Source organism: Solanum pennellii, chromosome 9 (assembly GCF_001406875.1).
Source record: "Solanum pennellii chromosome 9, SPENNV200".
Lineage (NCBI taxonomy): Eukaryota > Viridiplantae > Streptophyta > Magnoliopsida > Solanales > Solanaceae > Solanum > Solanum pennellii.
This window is the reverse complement of record NC_028645.1, coordinates 54,000,068-54,023,357: the sequence shown is the minus strand read 5'-3', so window position 1 is coordinate 54,023,357 and position 23,290 is coordinate 54,000,068.

Here is a 23,290-nt window from a genome sequence, read left to right as displayed (position 1 = left end):
TAGAACTCCATTCAATAGATACTTGTGCAATGCATAGGTGAAGTCTCCTACCCTTACCTACACTAAGCAGCTTCCCTTAGGTTATCCTTGTTAGGGTCTATACGTAATTCCATTGTCCATTCAAATTTAACGAAACTATAGCCTTAACCGACAATAAGACCATGTGAGCTAAACATGGAATTCGGTATTGTAGAGCCTTACACCAAGGGAAGGTGTTCTACCATGCCAAAGTAGATTATTAACACAATTTTAGTATTTTTGGAGATATTACTTTCTAGGTCCTATGGGGCAAGCATAGTTTATGGAACTACGAGATATGGCATTTGGACCCTGTCAATGCCCATGGGCATTGGAGTCCTCATCTCATGAGAAACCATGTGTGAATTTTCCTCAAAGGAAAGTCAACACCTCATGTGGAACCATAGGTGAATTTTCCTCCAAGTGAAGTCAAAACCTTATGAGAACCTAATGGTGAATCTTCATCCAAGGGAAACCAACACTTCCTTTTGTCAAGTTCACTCGGTTCTAAGTTAAGTTCTCTTTATTCAAAAGTCATTATTATCATTAATTTTTAAAAGTAGGCTTAGGAGATTAACCGCTCATATACTTAGCTCACAGGTTATAGATGAGAGTTGTCCTTTCATCAACCTAAATCAATGCGAAAATACCTTTCACATGGACATAGCATATTCAAGTAATATGTACTCTTTGTACAATTGAAGATACCTTCCAAGAGACACAATTTTGCTAGATTATCATACATGCTTCACTATTTGCATGAATGTGTGTGCATGTTCACATTTGAGGAAACCCTTCACATACCATATTTAGACACTACACATATGAATATGTCATCATATCATATACTATCATATTCATGGCTTAATCATGCATTCATATTCATGTACGTGGAGTGATCACCCTAGGAGTGATTCTATCATGGTAGACATGTGCAATGTATAGGCAACGTTCCATAAAATTGCCTACACTAGTATACCTATAAACTCATACTAGTTAAGATGCATTTCATGCTTCATGGACATATACTTTACACGCATAGTAATGACATTAGGGTATATGAGAAAACCCTTTCATTAGACATAATGAACCTATAATACTTGTAATGCATGAGGTGTAAGTGTGTTACATTGGTCAACGTGAACATACAATGACTATCAACAACACAATGAGGCAGACACCCTTCTATGACCAAAATGCACATTCAAGCATAGACCACACATCACAATTCAGCATAGGAGACAAGCTAACATCACATTACACTTAAGACTCCTAACATTAGCCAATAACACAGTCATATAGGGGTCATTCATCATTTAAACTTCATCAACAGAAGAACATAAAACAACCCTAACATAGTCGTACACATGCTCATAACATTAGCAGTATAACCTAGATGACAACTAGAATAGAAACTAGGCATGTGACTTCACATTGCATGATCATAACCACCATACATTCATAATATAATTTCCTTCAAGGCCATGATCACATGACATATAAAATGAAAATAAAGTAAACACCGCCACCATAAGCGGACCATACCACACAATGCCATACAAGGACAATTCTATCAACAATATTATAGAAAAGTAGAGAGATAGAGCTATTTTATCAATTTCTCAACCTTTGATCATCATTGAAAAGTACTCCTTTTTAGTAAACTATACAATTATACTGTCGTAACTAAAGGATTCTTAACATAAAATGAATCATGCTTCAACTACCCTAGAATTAAGATCACATTATGTACATTGCATTATCAATCTATAAAGGATAGGAGAACATAAGTCAATCATCAATCCTTGATCCACATGGATAAATTTTACATAATTCACCATCACATTACATAATTGGCAGTAGCTAATGTACAATAATCATATACGAAATAATAATTTAATTTCATAGAATCAAGGTCAAATAATGTAAACTACTTCATCAACTATAGAAGATATAGGAGTGTAGGTCAACCTTACCAAACTCCAAAGCCTTGATCATCATTGATCACTCATAAATAATTCACAGTCAAATTGAATATAAAACAGTTTCAATAGATAATTTAACATGCTAGAATCATATATCACTTAAAAAATAGTAAAGATCATAATGCCCACAAGTAGGATAAATCGACATTTTGATGGGAAAATGGGTTCATCATGCAATTGGATTGAAATTCACTATACATTCAATACATTATCATTGAATCATCATGATAAAACTTTTGAGAAAGAACTTATGCTTAGATTGAAGAAGAGGAAGTTTGATCATGAATTCACTTTTAAAATTTTGAAAGGAACTCTCTAGATGAAAGGTTATATAGAGATTCAAAATAGCCATACCTTTCTTCATGAGAATCCCACAAGAAATTGAAGAAGAAACCATGAAAATCCAAGCTCTATCTCTAACTTGACTTTTCCCTCCAAAAGAGGTTTGAGAGAATTAGGAAGAGAAGAGAGATTTGGAATTTTGATTTTTCTTATTTAGTGTTGGGGTTTTGTCTTGGGAAAGAAGTTAAATAAGTCATAAAAGTAGTTTATAAATATCTCCCCAAGTTACCAAAATACCGCGATATTTATTGGGTCTGTTAGACATGTAAACTTGACTTTAAAATGACTCAACCGGATCTGGGAAGTGGTTGCGCGTCACGGAGTAGACTCTTATTCTTCCCCAAAATAATTTTTGAGGCAGTGAGCCTCGTGCTGGGCACGCTTTACACACACACACTCAGTGCCAGACATGCGACACGAGGCTGGTTGCATTTCTTGATGTTGCACGCTGCCTTGGTCAGCTTCTTTGTCAATTGTTTGGGTCCTTCTTGGGGGCCGTTAGGGTGGTCCTCGGGGAGTCGTACTCAGAAATTTTAACCCTTAACATGTGTATTAAGATGATAGGGTCACCCCTACTGTCTTTGGAAATCCAATAACACAGAAAAAAAGGTAAACACACGAGGGCGCACTAGCACGTCGAAAGACCAAATTTCGAACGTCTTGGACATTTGACCTCCAAATGACATAAAATAAAGTATAAATACTATAAAAGACTTAATGAACATATTTTAAATATTTTTAGACATATGTGAGTCTATAAGAACCTTAATTCATTTTTGTTGTCTTACATTATCATTTGTAACTCCTTTAGTAGCTAGAAAGTTTGATGTTTAACCCAATGTTTATTGAACCATTTTCAGTTACTACCTCGGTGGGTGACTCTGTTGTGGCTACAAGTGTCTTTAGGAGTTGTCCTAAATTATTACCCAATACAGTTACATTGGTTGATTTGGTTGAATTTATATGGTGGACTTTGTTTTCATATTTGCGATGAATTGGTTGCATTTTTGTTTTGTTTCAATTGATTATACAAAAAGGTTAGTTATGTTCCTATTCCCTAATGAATCCGTCTTAGAATGGAAGGAGGGTAGCTTAATACCTAGAGGTCAAATCATTTTGTGTCAAAAAGCTTGTAAGATGATCTTTAACGGGTGTCTCTACCATATCTTGTGGGTGAAGGACCTTGAGTACGAGGTTTCTCCTTTAGATTTGGTACCTGTAGTGAAGGATTTTATTCAAGTCATCTAAAATGACTTACCCGTAATTCCTCTAGAACAAGAAATAGACATTGGTATAGAGTTGTTACCAGATACCAAACTTATTTCAATCCCTCCTTACCAGATGGGTCCACCGGAGTTGAAGGAGCTAAATCTTTAACTCAAAGATTTACTAGACAAAGGTTTCATTAAACCTAGTATTTTTCCATGGGGATATCCGGTGTTGTTGTAAAGAATAAGGATGGATTCCCTAGGATGTGTATTGATTATCGTCAACTAAAGAAGGTTACCATAAATAAAAAATATCCTCTCCCTAGGATTGACGATTTGTTTGGTCAACTAAAAGGGGAAAGATACTTTTCGAAAATTAATTTGATGTCAGGTTATCACGAACTTAGTGTGAAAGGTGAAGACATACCTATATGGCTTTTCGAACTAGGTATTGTAATTATGAGTTTCTAGTGATGTCATTTAGTCTTACTAATGCTCCGACGACTTTTATGGGCCTTATGAATAGAGTGTTCTGCAATTATGTTGATTCCTTTCTAATTGTATTCATTGAAGATATCTGGGTATATTCTAATAGTGAGAATGAGTATATGGGACATTTGGGGGTGGTATTGCAAGTCCTCAAGGAACATCAAATCTTTGCTAAGTATAGTAAGTGTAGATTTTGGTTGAGATCGATTGCTTTTATTTGGTCATATTATCTATAGTGAGGGTATTGAGTTTTATCCAAACAAAACACAAGTGATTAAGAATTAGCCTAGACCTTTCACTCCAACCGATAACGGATGTTTCTTTGGTTTAGTCGGGTATTATAGGAGGTTTCTTGATGGGTTTGCATCCATTGCTTCTCCTTTGACTACCTTAACCCAAAAGAATGTTATGGTTGAGTGGTGAAAAGTTTGTGAAAGGGGCTTCTAAGAGTTGACAAATAATCTTACCTACGCTCTGATATTGACTTTACCAGAGGGTACCCAAGGGTTTGTAATGTATTTTGACGCTTCCCCAGTAGTTTTGGATTATGTCCTCATGCAACATCGTAAGGTGATAGCATGTGCCTCTAGACAACTCAAGGTGCATTAGAAGAATTATCCAACTCATAACTTTTGATAAGCGGCTGCATTGTTTGCTTTGGAAATCTGGAGGCATTACTTGTGTGGTATTCATGTGGATGTATTAACCGATCATAAGAACCTTCAATATATGTTCACTCAAAAGGAGTTGAATCTCCGACAAAGAAGATTGTTGAAACTCTTGAAGTATTACGACATGAGTTTTCTCTACCACCCCAGCAAGGCCAATGTTGTTGTGGACACTCTAGGTCGAATGTCAATTGGTACTGTACATCATGTTTCGGATGATAAGAATGAGTTAGTGAAAGAGGTGCGTAGATTGGCTTGGTTGGGTGTTCGGTTGGAAGATTCTCGAAAAGGAGGGTCTATGATTTATCATAACTACTAATAATCTTTAGTAGTGGAGGTTAAGTCTAAGAAACACCTTGATCCTCTGTGATGGATTTGAAGGAATCGATTCTTAGCAAGTTCAATAGAAATTCTCCCAATGGGGGATAGGTTACTTAGGTACCAAGGTAGGTTGTGTATTCCGAATGTGGATGGTCTAAGGGGGGAAATCTTGGAAGAAGCCCATGGTTTCCAATATTCCATTCATCCGGGTGCCACCAAAATATATTGTGACCTTCAAGAGGTATATCAGTGGGAAGGTTTGAAAAGGGACATAGAGGAGTTTGTGGCTAAATGTCCTAATTGTTAATAAGTTAAGGTTTAACACCAAAAACTGGGTGGTTAACTCAAGTGATGGATGTTTCTACTTTGACATAAGAAGATATCAATATGCATTTTGTAGTGGGTTTGCCTTAAACTCGAAGGTGAAATGATTCAATTTGGGTGACTCTTGATATATTGAAAAATTATTTCCATTTTATTCCCGTCAAATCTAATTATTCGACGGAAGAGTATGCAAGGTTACACCTTAATGAGATTGTGAGTTTGCATGGTATCCCTTTGTCCATCATTTCGAAGAGATATGCCCAATTCACTTCTTTTTTTTTGGAGTTCTTTTAAAAAGGGGCTAGGTACTCAAGTGAAACTTAACACTCCTTTTCATCCTCAAACGGATAATCAAGCGTGTCGTACCATCCAAACACTAGAGTACATGTTAAGAGTTTGTGTTATTGACTTCAAGGGTAATTAGAACAATCACCTACCATTGATTGAGTTCTCCTATGATAATAGATGCGATTTTAGTATTTCTATGGTACCTTTTGAAGAATATTTGCTAGGAGATGTAGGTCTCCGGTTAGGTTGTTTGAGGTAGGAGAGTATTCACTCCTTGGTCCCGATATATCCTATGAGGCATTGGGAAAAGTCCAGATCATGAGGGATAGGTTTAAAACAGCCTATAGTAAGCTAAAATCCTATGTAGACATTAGAAGAAGAATTCTTAAATTTCAAGTAGGTTATAGGTTCTACTTGAAGATTTTGCCCATGAAAGGTTGATGAGATTTGGTAAAAAGTTGAATCTTAGTACTCGGTAGGTGGGTCGTTATGAGACAGTGAAACAAGTCGGGTAGGTTTCTTATGATTTTAAATTACCAAGTGAATTAGCCCCGGTCCATCTCGTATTTCATGTCTCTATGGCCAAGAAATGTAAATGTGACCTGGTATCTATTCTCCCGATTGAAGAGTTAGGAGTGAAAAAGAACCTTTCTTATGAAGAGGATCCGATTGAAACTCTAGATCATCAAGTCAAGAAGTTTAGGAACAAAGATGTGTCCTCCGTAAATGTCCTACGGAAAAACCATCTAGTTGAGGGAGGAACATGAGAGGGTGAGGACGACATGAAGTCCTGTTATCCTCATCTCTTTGCTCATAATTCTAGTCAAAGTCGAGGCTAGTAGTAATCCTCTTAAAATTAAATAATAAATAATGTTGAACTATACTTGCTTTGCTTATATGTGCATATTTTTGTAAAAATTCGTGTTAAAATGAGTTTTGATGGAAAATGCTCTTTTGCTTAACTTGCGCTTATTTGTGTTATGTGTATAGTTGACTTTTGAAATGATGGGGAGCATGTTTATTGTTGCTTGACAGAAGGATTGCGTGGTAACTCTTGATGATTATGTTGTTCTCATGTTGATATTGCGAAGGTAGTTCCTCGTTATGTAATATGAAGTATTAAGCTCTTATATGTGGTGAATTGTGAATCGAGTTGCTATATGTAATTCCATCTTAATGTGTTGAATGGATTGTGAAGTACTCCCATGGTCTGTGACTTATTTTTATTTATGTTGTTGTTGGTTGGGCTACTAGTATTGAGTCTCATTCTCTCCCTATAAAATGATTTATGTGTCATTCTTGGATGAATATTCCTAAGTGGTGTATAATGTAACACTCCGAAAGTCCATGACTTAGTCTAGATCCTCACATGAGGAACTAAGCCGTAAAACAATGTTTCTAAGCCTAAAAAAATGTATTGAACTTAATTGGGATGTGCTAGTATCAAAATGTCAAGAAACGACCATGACATCTGGAGAATTCGGAAAGATGATCTAGTGTCACTTGGTATCTTTCAAGATACTTTAAAAGTCGGAATTTAGTCAAATTTGGTGAAAATGTGTTAAAAATATAGAAGGGTGTGTTTAGGGTCGAAACGTTCAGGTACGACAGTTGACCAAAAAACTATCATTTTACAGTAGATATTCACGAAACCAAACGACGAGTCATCGATTGGTCAACGGCCCATCGATTGATGTCGTTGGTGAATACATAGACATTTTGGAAAAATGTCCCAAAAAAAACTCACTGATCATAACCACAGACTGCCACTACGGGGCTGTCGTCTAATCGACGCCCTGTAGATGAGAAGTCCTGGTTTTATACTCGAACTAACTTCTAAGTTTAAGTTTAAGTTAGGGTGATTATTTAATTAGTTAGTTAATTAATTAATGTTTTGGGACGGTTTTAATTAGTTAATTAAGGACTATACAAGCAAACCTGAGTCATAAACTAATTTAACACCTCATAATTTCCAAAACCCAATTCTCTACAACTTCTCTCTACTTTTTCTCTCTATTCCACAGACCACCATTAAAGACCAAGATTCAAGGTTCACTAGTGCTTCAAGTCACAAGTTTTTCTCCATCATTCTTCAAGGAATACTAAAGTATTGAAGCTATTCACTCTTGGGATCTCGTTCCTCAAGAGGCTCTTTTAAATTGGTTTCCAAAGATTTCTAGAACATGGGTTTTCATCCATTTTCGTGAATTGTCTTTCAAATGGACTTGATGTTTGATTATTTGTTTTATATTCATATATTATTATTTATTATTAGTTAATATTTGTAGTTCTTAGAATATTACTTAGTTATATTAAAGAATCTATGATTGAACCCTTTTCCCTAACTTTAGCTATGTATTGGACTTCTAGATGATTAGGAAGATGATGATATGATGGCATGTTGTGAATATGCTACATTGTGAGATCTTGGTATGGGTATGATGATGAAAGGTTAAAGGTGGTTCACTTGTGTGCCTATTACTTATATTATGATGTGTTGATCTCACTAATGATGGTTTGTGATGAAAGGAAGTTCTCATCCTTACCTAATGACATAATGACATGATTATACAAAGGTTTAGTCTGCTATGGCATATACTAAAATATGATGATTAAGAAAGGGTTAATGACATTTCAAAAAGGTTCTTATGAGATTGAGACTATAACGCAATTAAGCATAAAGAGGGTTCCAACACATATATCCTAGATCTTTAGCTATGTTTTACCCATAGGAAAACTAGGTAGTGGATCAGCCTAAAATGTTATGTTCATGTTTTCGTTCTACCTTGGCAAGTAGAGCACCTTCATTCAGTGTAGGCTTTCATGACACCGGATTCACGTTTAGATCACATGGTCTGTTGTTTGTTAAGGTGATTGTACCCAAAAGTAAAATGAAATAATGAAATTAATAATGTGAAAAGTAACTAGGGTGACTTAAGGGATTCTTCTTAGTATAGGTAAGAGTATGGGACTTTACCGATGCATTGCACAAGTAGACCTTGAGGGGAGTCCTAGAAGGTTGTTCTTATGCACTTCTGATATGAATGAAATGCATATGTTCACATTACATGTTGAATATCCTATATGATGTTGGTTTCATTGATGACCCAGATGTACACCCTAGAAAATAGGGCATCCGTCGAATCGTGGCCCGGTGTACTTGACCTCTCAGAGGTCTTGTACAAGCCCTTTGAAATCATTCATTGCATATATGTATGAAAAGTAGTGTGGAATTTAAAAATTTTTCACACAAAATAATAATACTTCAAATATATCTTTTATAGAAGATCATAAGGAAAGGCTAACTTTAAAATTCGCAATCTTAGACAAACGAATATCTTGGATCACGGCACATACATCAACATAATAGAAAATACATTGTCCAATACAATGTCTTTAACAAGAAAGCTAAACATAGTGATGTCCTCGGATCTATTGTGGACATACACCAACTTGGTTGAAACAACACTAATTCAAGCTTAACTTCAAGGGACTCCTCTCAAAATCACCTACACCTTTACATATAGACGAAGCATATGGAATTAGTACATTAGAATGCACTAAGTATTGTGATATGCAATAAAATCATACTAAAAGTACATTTGTATAAAACATGCTATTTTTTGAAAAAACCTGATAAAACAAGTATAATAGTCAGTTACAAGTAAACTTAAACATATATAAGTCACCTCACACAATATCACATTTCATTACTTCAAATCATACAAGCATAAGACTCTCCTACCAAAGGTCCTCCTAAGGCTCAGTTGAGTGAGGCATGAAGTGAACACCTATATAATCTTTCACACACACCTAAGGGATCCTCAAGTATTACTAAGATAAGATTATTCACTATATTCAGTTAAACCCCCTACCTAAAATTACTCTAAGATTCAATGAAGTAAGACATGAAGAGACCGTCCATAAACCCTCTCCAAGCTTACATAAGAAATCTTCAAAGCTACTTTAGACAAGTACTATTTCATTATGTTGCATTTAACTCATGTCAACTATGTTCGTTAAACCATTTAGAAGACATACATAAATTGATGACTTTCACATGGATAAAACACATGCATTAAGTACCCTATTGATTGCGTGATCACTTGATATTAATAAAGATTCATTTCGACCTCATGAAACCGAGGAAGAACTTATTGGTTCTGAAATACCATATCATAGTGCAATTGGCTCATTGATGTATCTTGCTGGTAATTCTCGATCAGATTTATTTTTTTCTATAAATTTATTAGCTAGATTTAGTTCTTCCCCAACATGAACACACTAGAACGGTATTAAAAATATATTTAGATACCTTCAAGGCACCATCAATACAGGACTATTTTATTAAAAAGAATCTTATTCATAATTAATTAGCTATGCAGATAATGATATTTGTCTGACCTACATAAAGGTTGATCTCAGACAGGTTAATTATTTACATATAGAGGTACAACTATACCATGACGTTCAACAAAACATACAATGGTTGCTACTTCATTAAATCAGTCAGAAATTATAGTCATCCATAAAGAGAGTCGAAAATGTGTGGTTGAAATCTGTAATTCAACACATCCATGAAGCATATGGTCTTCCCTCAGAGGAAGATACCCCCAACAACATTACATGATGAAAATGTAGTGTATATCTCAACCAAGAGGAGGATACATCATAAGAAATAGAACAACTTATTTCACCAAAATTCTTTTTACTAATGGTATACAAAAAAGGGTATTTATAGATGTTCGACAAGTTCGTTCCAGCGATAATTTAGCAGATATATTCACCAAGACATTACTAATGTCAACATTTGAGAAGCTGAGATACAAAATTGAAATGTGTTATATCAATATTTTAAGTGACGTCTTTATTAGGGGTAGTAAATACGTCTTGCATTCTTTTTCCCTTAACCATGGTTTTATCCCATTGGGTTTTCCTGTTAAGGTTTATAATGAGGCAGCAACAATGCATATTTTATTGGTCAAATTTATTAAAATATTATATTATTCGATGATTTTTACTGCCAAAATTTCTCAATTTATTAGGGTAAACAATACAAAATTTAATTTTTTAAGATCTAATACGTGGATTTTCACGATTTTATAAAATAATGCGAGATTGTGGTCATCATATGCATATATGTATCTCATGTACATGGTTGAGCATGAAGTTTTTTACTTCCTCTTTAGTTATATAATTCCTTGAATACAGAGATGATTTTTTTTCAACAAAACATGATTTCACATCGAGAATTAAAGAAAGAAAATATTTCCTACTTTAATTTAGATACATATTCAAATTGGGTTTAAACCTCATCTACACCTGAAACAAAACTTCCTTGTGATCTACCTGAATATCACGAAATATTATTCATTAGTTATTCATAACAAGATGATTCATTTTTTTCAAGTGAACAACAAAATTACCATTCAGTAAAATCCCTATATTTAGCTCCACATTTTCATTCTCTACATTTGAAGTTCCTATGTTTTCTTCATCTTTCTCCACGTGAGAGAAATCTAAATACTGAGAGAGCTATTGAATTTAAAACTAAAAAAATGGAAAAAGATAACTCGACGAAAGTTTCGATGCAGAGAAATCATCATGCTAATAGGGAGGTTATAAAGGATAATTTTTAAGGTGGGAAAATAGAAAAAAACATTAAGAGGTATTTCATTTCATAAATTTAGTAAAATATTAAAATAGCCCTTCAAAAGTAATACGTGATTGTTCTAGAAATAGCCAGACCGCGTGGTTTAATAAGGACTTTGGTAATTTAACCCAAATGGTAACTTCTTAACAGTGAACAATCTTACTTATAAATTAACCTAATAACTCTCTTGACAACTTTAAACAGAGGAAAAAGATTAAATATAATTTTCTACTATATTATATTGGTCAAATTTATTAAATATTACATTATCAGGTGATTTTTACTTTCAAATTTAGTAAATTTAATAGGATGAACAATACAAATTTTATTTGTTCATGATTTAATACGTGCATTTTCTCGAATTTTTTTAAAGAAATTCTAGATTGTGGTCATCATATGCATATACTTCACATATCAAGTTACTTCTATCTCAAATACATAGTTGGGCATGAGTTTTTGATCTTCCCCTTTAGTAATATAATTCCATGAATACAGAGGTGATTTCTTTTCAACAAAAGATGATTTAACAATGAGAACTAAAGGAGACAAATATTTCCTACTTTAGTTTTGATACTAATTTAAACTGATTTGTTGCAAATATTAATTTTTAAAATTATGATACCTTGGGTAAGTGGTTGTTGGGTTTCAACCACAACTAAACCTGAAGTAACACTTCCTTATGATCCATACGAATATCAAAGAATATATTTCAATATTTATTCAAAAAAATCTGAATCATTTTTTTTAGTAAACATTGAAATTACTATTCAATATAATCCCTAAATTCAATTTCACATTTTCATTCTCTACATTGAAAGTTTCAATGTTTTCTTCAACTTTCTCCATGTTAGCGAAATCTAAAAATCTAGAGACCTATTGAAATTTTAACTAAAAATATTATGAGATGAAAAAGAGAAAGTCAATGAAAGTTTCAGTGCTGAGAAATTATTAGGCCAATTGGGAATTATAAAGGTAAATATTTTTAGATGGGAGGGTATAAAAAATGTGAAGAGGTATTTCATTTCTATGAATTTAATAAAATGACTAAATAACCTACACATTATTGTTCTACAAAAAGTTTGACCACATGGTTTAATAAGGACTTTGGAAATTAAAGCCAAGAGGTAACCATTTAATATTGAAATTGTTACTTATAAACTCACTTTATAAATCTTTTTCACAGCCTTAAAAATAGGAAAAATAGTTCGAATGTATTTTTCTACTATATTTTATTGGTCAAATTTATTAAATGTTATATTATCCAATCATTTTACTTTCAACATTAATGCATTTAATAGGGTAAACACTAAAAAATTTATTTGTTTAGCATTTATTACGGGCATTTTCCCAATTTTTAAAAATAATGCCAGACTACAAGTATCATATGCATTCACATATCTAGTTTCATGTATATCAGATACATGGTTGAGCATGGAGTTTTTTATCTTCCCCTTTAGCAATATAATTCCCTTAATACAGAGGTGATTTATTTTAAACGAAAGATGATTTCATGTTGAGTATTAAAGGAAAAAAAATGCTTCATACTTTTATTTTTATACTAATTCAGATTTACTTGTTGTATAAATCCATTTGTAAAATTTTGATACCTTTGATAGGTGATTGTTGCGTTTCAACCTCTGTTCCACCTGAAGCAACATTTCCTTGTGACCTACTTGAATATCTAAGAACATTTTTCCTTAATTATTCACAATAAATTGATTCATTTTTTTCGAGTTAACATCAAAATTACCATTCAATAAAAATCCTAAATAAATTTCAACATAATCATTCTCTACATTTGAGGTTCCTATGTTTTCTTCAGCTTTCTCTTTTTTAGCGAAATGTAAAAACCTAGAATACTATTAAATTTCAAACTAAAAAAAATCTAACATGGAAAAAGAAAAACTAAATGAAAGTTTTTGATTGAAGAAAATATTAGGCCAATTGGGAGCCTATAAAGGAGAACTTTCGTAGGTGGAAAGGTAGAAAAAAAACGTAAAAAAGTATTTCATTTCTATGAATTTATTAAAATGACAAAAAAAACCTTGAAAAGTAACACGTGGTTGTTCTATGAATAGCCTAACAACGTGGTTTAATACGGACTTTGGAAATTGAACCCAACACGTAATTGTTTAACAGTGACAATTGTTACTATTAAATTCACTTTATAACTCTTTTGATCACTTTTAAAAGTGGAAAAAGGTAAATTACATTTTTCTACTATATTTTATTGGTCAAATTTATCAAATGTTACATTATTTGATGATTTTTACCGTCAACATTACTAAATTTAATCGGATAAAAATACAAATTTTATTTGTTTAGGATCTAATACGCGCATTTTCACGATTTTTAAAAATTATGCCAGATTGCGGTCATGATATGCATATATCTCACATATCTAGTTACATGTATCTCAGATACATGGTTGAGCGTGAGGTTTTTTTATCTTCCCCTTCAATAATGTAATTCCCTAAATATAAAGGTGATTGCTTTTCAATGAAAGATGATTACACACCGAGAACTAAAGGAAAAAAATAAATTCTACTTTAAATTTGAAACAAATTGAAATTGAATTGTTGTATAAATCAATATATAAAATATTGATACCTTGCATAAGTGGTTGTTGGGTTTTTACCTCATTTAAACCTCAAGCAACACTTCTTTGTGATCCACCCCAATATCATAGAATATTTTTCATTAGTTATTCACAATATAATGATTCATTTTTTCAAGTGAACATCCAAATTACAGTTCAATGAAAGCGTAAAATTCAGTTCCAAATTTTGATTTTCTACATTTAAAGTTCCTATGTTTTCTTCATATTTCTCCATGTTAGAGAAATCTAATAATCCAGAGAGCTATTGAATTTCAAACAAAAAAAAACATATAAGATGGAAAAAGAAAAACTCAATGAAAGTTTCAGTGTGGAGAAATCATTAGGATAAATGTGAGCTTATAAAGGAGAGTTTTAAGGTGGAAAGGTAGAAAAAATGTGGAGGTATTTCATTTCCATAAATTTAGTAAAATGAAAAAATAGCCCTTGAAAAGTGACACATGATTGTTCTAGGTATAGCCTAATCACGTGAACTAATAAGGACTTTGGAAATTGAGACGAAGAGGTAATTTTTTAATAGTGACAATTGTCACTTATAAATTCACTTTATAACTCTTTTTACCACTTTAAAAAGAGGAAAAAGGTAAATTTTATTTTTCTACTATATTTTATGGGTCAAATATATTAAATGTTAAATTATTCTATGATTTTTACTTTTAACATTACTGAATTCAATAGGGTGAAAATAAAAGTTCATGTTTAGGATCTAATACGTGCATTTTTACGATTTTTTTAAAATTATGCCAAATTGCGGTCATGATATGCACATATCTCACATATCTAGTTACATGTATCTCAATTACATGGTTGAGCATGACGTGTTTTATCTTCCCCTTCACTAATATAGTTCCCTAAATATAGAGGTGATTTCTTTTCAACGAAAGCTGATTTCACATCGAGTACTAAAGGGAAAATCTATTTCCCACTTAAATTTTTATACTAATTCAAATTGATTTCTTGCATAAATCAATTCATATAATTTTTATACCTTAAATAGGTGGTTGTTGGGTTTCAACCTCAGCTACACCTGATGCAACACTTCCTTGTGATCCACCTGAATATCAAAACATATTATTCATTCGTTGAATATGATTTATTTTTTTTGAGTGAACATCAAAATTACCATTCAGTGGACGTTCTAAATTCAAATTCACATTTTCATTATTTGCATTTGAAGTTCCTAAGTTTTCTTCAAGTTTCTCCTAGTTAGGAGAATGTAAAAACCGAGAGCTATTAAAATTTAAACAAAAAAATTTATATAATGAAAAAGGAAAAACTCAATGAAACCTTCTACATGGAGAAATCATTAGGCCAATTGGGAGCATATAAAGGAGAATTGTTTTAGTTGGGAAGGTAGAAAAAACATGAAGAGGTATTTAATTTAGATGAATATAGTAAAATGAATAAATAGCCCTTGATAAGTGACACATGATTGTTATAGGAATAGCCTAATCATTTGGTTTAATAAGGACTTTGGAAATAGAACCCAAGAGGTAATTGTTTAATAGTGACAATTGTCACTTGTAAATTCACTTTTTGTCCACTTTAAAAATTGGAAAAAGGTTAAATGTAATTTGCTACTATATTTTATTGGTCATTTTTATTAAAGTTATATTATCCGATGATTTTTACTTTCAATATTACTGAATTTAATAGGGTAAATAATACAAATTATATTTGATTAGAATCTAATACATGGTTTTTCACGATTTTCTAAAATTATGCCAGATTACGATTATCATATGCATATATTTCACATATCTAGTTACATGTATCTCATCTACATGGTTGAACATGAAGTTTTTGATCTTGTTCTTTAGTAATATAATTCCCTGAATACATAGGTGATTTCTTTCAACGAAAGATGATTTCACATCGAGTACTAACGAAAAATAATATTTCCTACTTTAATTTTGATATTAATTCAAATTGAGTTGTTGTATAATTCAATTTGTAAAAAGTTAATACATTGGATAGGTGGTTGTTGAGTTTCAACCTCAGCTACACTTGAAGTAAAACATCCTTTTGATCTACCGGAATATCAAAGAATATTTTTCATTAGTTATTCAGAAAAAAAATGATTCATTTCTTCCAAGTGAATATCAAAATTACCATTCAATGAATGCCCTAAATTCAGTTGCACGTTTTCATTCTCTACATTTGAAGTTTCTATATTTTCTTCAGGTTTCTCCATGTAAGGGAAATCCAAAAACCGAAAAATCAATTGAATTTCAAACTAAATTTTTTTAAAAATAGATGAAGTAAAACTCAAGGAAAGTTTATGTTAAGAGAAATCATTAGGCCAATAGGGAGCCTATAAAGGAGAATTTTTTTAGGTGGGAAGTTAGAAAAATCTCAAGGGGTATTTCATTTTCATGAATTTAGTAAAACGACAAAATAGCCTTTGAAAAGTGACACATGATTGTTTTAGGAATACCATGACCACGTGGTTTAATAAGGACTTTAAAAATTTAACCCAAGAGGTAACTATTTAAAAGTGCAAATTTTTGCTTATAAATTCACTTTATTTTTCGTTTTGACCGCATTAAAAAGTGGAAAAAGTTATAGTTTCTACTATATTTAATTGGTCAAATTCATTAAATGTTATATTATCTGATGATTTTTACTTTCAAAATTACTTATTTATTAGGGTAAACAACACAAATGTTATTTGTTCAAAATCTTATATGTGCATTTTCATGATTTTATAAAATTATGCCAATTTGCAGTCATCACAGGGATATATCTCACAATCTAGTTGTATGTATCTTAGATACATGTTTGGGCATAAAGTTTTTTATCTTTCTGTATCACTTCGGAAGATACATAACATAGACTAGAGCCTCGTTTAGTAGATAATGATAATCCAAAAGATAAATTAATGTATAAACCTGATTAATTTGGAGGTATTAAGACCAAAATTTCAAGGGACGATTAGGATGTCCAGAGATTTGTGAAAAATGACCTCGCGTGCCTTAAGGTGTTTTAGGGGTTTAATGAGTCGTATATAAGTAAAACTTGGTGAAAGTTAGAGTGTGTTTAGATTCAAAAAGTCTTGATACTAATCCCCAAAAACCACCGTAAGGTCCCTCGCGGATGAACAGATATTTTACCCTAAAAAGCTATCAATTTACAGCGAGCAACCACGAGTTGTTGTTTGAACGATGCTCCGTCGTTTGTCATAGTTGGTACACACTTAAGACTCCTCATCGAAATATGTCTCAAATCACAAATGAACAAGACGGTTCGTGGTTGGGACAACGATACGTCGATGGGGTCTCGTTGTTTGGGACTCGAGTTCACTGTCCCAAATCGGTTAAGTTAGTGTGTTTAGGAACTTAGTTAATTAATTTATGATTAATGGGTGGTTTGACTAGTTATTTTATGACTATAAAAGGATTGTAAGTCATTAAACTAACATAACACTTCATAATTCTCAACACTCAAATAACTCCCACTTCTCTCTACTTTATTTCACTACCCCAAAGACCCCCATTAAAGAAAAAGTTCAAGCTTCATTACGACTTCAAGATAAAGGATTTATTCTAAATTCTTTAAGAATTAGAAAGATATGTAAGGTATTTACTATTGGGACGCCTTTCCTAAATAGGTTATTCAAAGTTCGTTTTCAATGTTCTTCAAAACTATCGTTTTCATGCAATTTCGTGAGTGGTCTTTTAAATTTGTTTAATGTGATATTGATTTAATTTATATTGATGTATTATGATTGTTTATTGGTAGATTGTTGTAATTCCTTATACTTTGACCTAATTTCTCTAAAAGATCCATGAATGACCCCTTTTCCCTAACCCTAACTATGAATTAGGTTGATAGATGATTAGGGATGTTGTAATTGGATGTGTTATTGATTAATTTACTGTTATATGATGCTGGTGATTGGATAATTGGATAAATTTTGTTGAATTAATGGTGAGATCATGAAGGAGATTCTTCGACGCCATTGGTAAGACTTTCAATATCATGAATACTTTACTTCAATTATGTTGGTCTATTCTTGATATAGTTGTTCAGTTGAAGTATGATGGATGAATTTATGGATATATGGTTATGATATGAACATGAAGGATTTGATATAATTATAGTTGTGCTGTATGAGAGATTGGACGTGATTTCTCATGTGCATTCTATTTCTATGATTATGATATGATGTTTCTCTCATGATGATGGTTTAGTGATGAAATGATGTTGTTATCCTAGACCTTATGAGCTATTCACATGAGTATACAAAGGGTTAGTCTCCTATGACATATATTAAGATTTGATTTTAAGAAAGACTTAAAGAGACTTCATAAATGAAATTAGCTTAGCACAAAGCAAACTAGCAAATGAGAGGTGTCCCATTATGAGAGGAAAGGTAGGTTCATCATTGTTCTCATGAAATGGAAAATATAATGCGAGTTAGCGTAAAGAAGGTTTCCAATAAACATCTCCTAGTTCCTTAATTATGTGCCCCCATAGGAATACTAGCTAGTGGATACACCTATATGATACTTTTATGTATGGTTCTACCTTGGCATGTAGAGCATCTTCTTTTGGTTAGGTTCTACCTTGGCATGTAGGTTTCATGACACCAGATTTCATTTTTAGCTCACATAGTCTATATCGGTTATAGCGAATGTTACCGAAAGTAAAATTAATGAATGAAAGTCATAAAGATGGACACTAACTAGGATGACTTAAATGGTACTACTTAGTGTAGGTAAGGGTATAGGACTTTACCTATGCATTGCACAAGTTGGCCATGACGGGTGTCCTAGGAGGAGTTCTAATTCACTTATTTTATGAATGAGATGCATAATGTCGGCTCTATGTAATGTTGCTCTTATATGATGTTGGTTTCATTTGATGAACATGATACTGGTCTAAATTTCTATGTATGATGATTACTATACATGATGTGATGTTATATGAGGTAAAGACATTACTTATAATCTTTTAACTATTTACTTACTTTATGTGGTGTTATGGGGCTTCACGTGAGTATTGCACTAATAGGTTTGGATTGAAATTGTGAGTAAGAGTATGGTATGCTTTGATGATATGAACTCTAGAGCATGAAATGTTGATATATCTTTATCATGATGTTTTTCTTCTATTTGAATATAAACATGCCACTAAAAAAAATTCGACCATCAGGGACAAATCATTTCGTCATTAATAAATAATATTTCATCATTAAAGATCTTGTATGATGAAAAATAATTCGTCACTCAGTCTTTACTAAATGTCTGTCTCTAAAAGTATACACAAACTATTTAGTGTTTCATCGCTAAAAGTATTATATTACCTACGACAAAAGAAGTCGTCTCGAAATGCTTAAACACTTACGACAAATTTATTTGTTGTAAAAATTATATTTTTTGTAGTTAATAGTATGCCTTGTCAGTAGAAGGGTCATTACTATCGACAAAATTATATCGTCGCTATTTATTTTACTTCAATCAATGACAAATCAATTGTCTCTAAAATTATACGTAATTCATAGTTGAACAAAATCTAATTTCGTCACTATTGACTACATTTAATATAAAAAAGTTATTTTATCCTTAAATGTATTAGAGATAAAATTTATCATTATATAAATGGATTATATGTCCTATTTTAACTTTTTTAAACCTTCGACCAGAAGCTAGCACATTATGTTGTCTTGGGGAATCGAACTGACGACCTTAACGTTTGAAGTGAAGCGTGCCTACCATCAGATCAACTATCTCTTGTCATTCATTTTTGTTTTATTTTGTACTGCATTCACTTCTTTCAAATATAACTTTAATAGAAACAATATATTATATGAATTTTTATAGTAATACACAAATGCATGATATTTACATACCACAGTTAGTTCAAATGTAGATTATATTTTAATTTAACTGTGTATTTTTTAAAATATCCTTAAATATATTGAGTACGATTTTGACATTTTATTAATTTATTTATAGTAAATTTTTAAAATTATTCAATATACTTATAATTTTTTTTATAATGTTAACTTTTTATTTGAATAAAAAATAAATAATCGGTTCAAGTTGAAAATTGATAAACATAAATATGGAACTTCATCATAATATATTTAATCCTAGTTAGTTCATCTCTTCTTTTTGTGCTTTTATTTCATAGTTTATTTAAATTTTCACACTGATGGGAAAAGTTATAGAAATTCATTAAATGTATCGTACCTTAACAAAGTCAAAGTTTTCAAGTCGACATTAACTCTGTGTAGTTACTCTGCGTATGTATGTGAATTACTATTAAATATTTACACATTTATAGACAGATACAAATAGATAGACTTTGTTAATGTAGTTTATCAATCACAAATCAATAGACAAACACAAAAATTAGCACAAGAACTTGAGAAATTTATTTTATCTTGCTTATCAATGAAAGTGTATCAAATACAAAACGAAAGTGCTAAACCAACAAATATTACATATCTAGTGGTAGAACCATGCTCCACTCACAATACTTATAACTTGGATTGTATTTTTCAAATGAGTCATTTTATAATTTCGTAATCTTTTAAAAAAATAAATGTATTGAACTTTATTATTTTTACAAAATCGACCAAATTCGTTGGTTTTAATATTTTTACTTGTCAATTAGCGAATGGACTCTTTCTATTTCTTATGAAGCATTAGAATTATACTTTTTGTAAGTTGTCACCTGTAATAATGAACAATTGTAACAAAAAAATTTTATTTGGCTATGAATTTTTATCGTAGCAAATAGTTGAACTATTTACTATAAATTTTAAATAGTCGCTATTTAACACCTTACTTATTTTATGATAATTTTTTTATTGTCACTAAGTCATAGAGTCATTAGACACAATAAATATATTTATATTATTAGTGACGAAATATATTTCATAATTAAATCAATATTTTCATAGCAAAAATCTCAAATATTTAACTACAAACCCTAATTTGTCGATATCGTAAGCATATTTTTTAGATGAAATTTATTTAGTCCAACATTTTGATAGATTTTAAGACAAAAACTATTTTGTCATGAATTATATACATTATTAGTGATGAAATAATGTGTCACCGACAACTTTAAATTAGGGACTAACACTAGTTAACAAATGACGCCAATTAATTTTTTGGTGGAAAACTTTAATGGGCAGAACTTTCTTACGGATTTTTATGATTCCTCCCTAAAAGTATGTGTCTCTAATTTTTAAGCATGAAAAGTAAATTTTGTCACTAAAAGCGAATAATTAGTGATGAATTTGATGTTGTACTTTGTCATAAATTACATATACTTTTAGTGAAGAAATAATGTGTGATTGATAACTTTATATTTATGACTAACACTACTTAGCAAAATGGCGCCAGTTAATTTTGTTGTGGGAAACTTTAATGGACAATAGTTTTCTACGAATTTTTATGTTTCATCGCCAAAAGTACATGTCTCATATATTTAAGTACAAAAAGTAAATTTTATCACTAAAAGTGAATATTTACTGACAAATTTAATGTCATAGCTAATATTTTCGTAGTTATATATCATATTTTTTGTAGTGTGTCTTAATGATGTTGTGATTATTGACTTGTATATGCTCTTGTGTGTTCATAAAGACATTTAAAGTGACTTAGCATGCTTCTAAACAAAATGTCTCTTTAGTAATGTAATTCTCTGAATACAGAGGTGATTTTCTTTTGAACGAAAGATGATTTGACATTGAGAACTAAAGGGAAAAAATATTTTCTACTTTAATTTTCTTACTAATTCAACTTGACATGTTGTAAATACATTTGTAAAACTTTTATACCTTGGGTAGGTGGTTGTTGGGTTTAAACCTTAGCTACACCTGAAGAAACACATTCTTGTTATCCACCTGACCATTAAAGAATATTTTTTATTATTTATTCAGAAAAAAATGATTCATTTTTTTGAGTGAACATAAAAATTAACATCAATGAAAGCTCTATATTCAGTTTCACATTTTCATTCTCTACAATTAAATTTCCTATGTTTTCTTCATCTTTCTCCATGTTAGGGAAATTTTAAAACCTAGACATCTACTGAATTTCAAATTAAAAAAATTTTACGATTGAAAAAGAGAAACTCAATGAAAGTTTCATTGCATAGAAATCATCAGGCAAATTGAGAGCTTATAAATGAGAATTTTTTTTATGTGTGATGGTAGAAAAAATGTGAAGAGTTATTTCATTTCAATTATTTAGTAAAATGACAAAATAGCCCTTGAAAAGTGACACATGATTATTCTACGAATAACCTGACTACGTGTTTTAAGAAGGACTATGGAAATTCAACCCACGAAATAACTATTTAACAGTGAGATTTTTAACTTATAAATTAACTTTATAACTCTTTTTTACCACTTCAAAAAGAGGAAAACGGTAAATTGTATTTTCTACTATATTTTATTGCTAAAATTTAATAAATTTTTTATTTCCGATGATTTTAACGCTCAACATTACTGAATTTAATAGGAAAAAAATATAAATTTTACTTATTTAAGATCTAATATATGCATATATCTCACATATCTAATTACATGTATCTTAGATAAATAGTTGAGCATGAAGTTTTTGATCTTCCCCTTTCGTAATATAATTCCCTGAATACAAATGTTATTTCTTTTCAATAAAAGATGATTTCACAAAGAGAACTAAAGGAAAAACTATTTTCTACTTTAGTTTTTATACTTATTCATATTGACTTTTTGTATAAATCAATTCATAAAATTTTGAAACCTTGGATAGGTGGTTGTTGGGTTTCAACCTCAGTTACACATGAAGCAACACTTTCTTGTGATCCACCTTAATATAAAAGAATATTATTCATTAATTATTCATAAAAAAATGTTTTCATTTTTTTTGAGTGAACATAAAAATTACCATTCCACATTTTCATTCTCTATATTTGAAGTTCCTATATTTTCTTCGGCTTTCTCCATGATAGCGAAATCTAAAAACCAAGAGAGCTATAGTATTTCAAACCAAAAAAATATAAAATGGAAAAAGCAAAACACAACGAAAGTTTCTATTGGAGAAATCATTAGGCCAATTGGGAGCTTATAAAGGAGAATATTTTTAGGTGGGAAGAGAAAAAAAACATGAAGAAAAATTTCATTTTCATGAATTCAGTAAAATGAAAAAATAGCCCTCGAAAAGTGACACGTGATTGTTCTAGGAATAGCCTGACTACTTGATTTAATAAGGATTGGGAAATTGAACTCAAGAAGTAATTGTTTAATAGTGACAATTATCACTTATATATTCATTTTATAACTTTTTTAGACCACTTTAAAAAGAGGAAACCGGTAAATTTTATTTTTATACTATATTTTATTGATCAAATTTATTAAATGTTATATTTCTGAT